The sequence below is a fragment of the Marmota marmota genome, unplaced genomic scaffold, assembly GCF_001458135.2.
Source record: "Marmota marmota marmota unplaced genomic scaffold, marMar, whole genome shotgun sequence".
Taxonomy (NCBI): Eukaryota; Metazoa; Chordata; class Mammalia; order Rodentia; family Sciuridae; genus Marmota; species Marmota marmota.
The window spans coordinates 24,360,278-24,361,398 of NW_025999977.1; positions in this window are offsets into that span (position 1 = coordinate 24,360,278).

The following is a 1,121-nucleotide window of genomic DNA, read 5'->3' on the forward strand; positions in this document are numbered from 1 at the left end:
GTAGAACGGGGCGGGGACGAGAACCGGGGGCGCAGATTTCAACCCGGATCCTCTTCGCCCACCCAGCGCCTGCCTCTGACCGCGCGGGGCGGGGGGTGGACCGAGGGATGTGCAGTCTATCCGGAGGGATGCATGTCGAGAGGAAATGGTCCTCCTCGGAGCCAAATTTTTAAAAATCTACAAGCCACACAGCCAGCCCGGCTGCCGCCTCCTGAGCGAAGCAGAGCAGTGCCGCAGCAGGCGATCGGGAGGCGCCAGGAGACCGGAATCTTACAGTGGCGCGGGCTCGGGAGTCGGGTGGCCGCCGTTCGGGATCTGGGCGCAGGCCGGCACCCGGCGGTGCGCAGCGCGGCGGCGGGGCCGGGACTGCGACTCCGCGCGGCCCCACCTCCTGGGCGCCAGCGCCCGCCCGCCGCGCTCCCAGCGTCCCAGCTCTAGCCTGCCGCTCGCTTGCTGCCCGCCAGCCCGCTCTCCCCCACGGTCTCTTCTCCCTCGGTCGGTGTGCGAGCGAGTCTCCCTCCCTCTAATGCAGGAAATGCGCAAAAGACGTCAGTGTGTGAGTGTGTGTGTGTGTGTGTATGTGTGTGTGTGTGTGCACGCGCGCGCGCGCGCGCCAGTGTTTAGGGAAATAGAAAGTTTTGCCGGTTGGGGGAGCAATACGGGAAAAGTGAGCGGAGGAGAGAACAGCAAAGAGCGGGCCAGCCTGCCTGGGTCGAGCCGGCGGGCGGGGGAGCCCGGAGGGAACCCTGAGTGGAAGCCCGGGGAGTGGCAGCATGGGGGTGCGGGAGCGAGAGCTCCGAGCGATAGGTGGATACGTCGTTTGGGGTCTCCACCGGGAGAGGACCGGGCCGCGCACCTTTTGTGGACGCTGCGGCCAACTCTTTAAGAGTTGGGGAGAGAGGAGTGGCGGGGATCGCGTTGCCCCCAGAGGACTCGGGAACCTCTCCTAGGCCTACCCTACTGGGGCAGTGGCTGGCCAGAGAAGCCTGCGAGTGTTGACCTGTCATTCTGTCCCGGGACGCTCAGCTCCCTGGCAATGGGGGAGGGGCACAGGGAAGGACCCGAAAGGCTCTTGTGAGTTTTTTAAATGGGATTATTGTCTCTTCCGTTTCTTTGGGAAG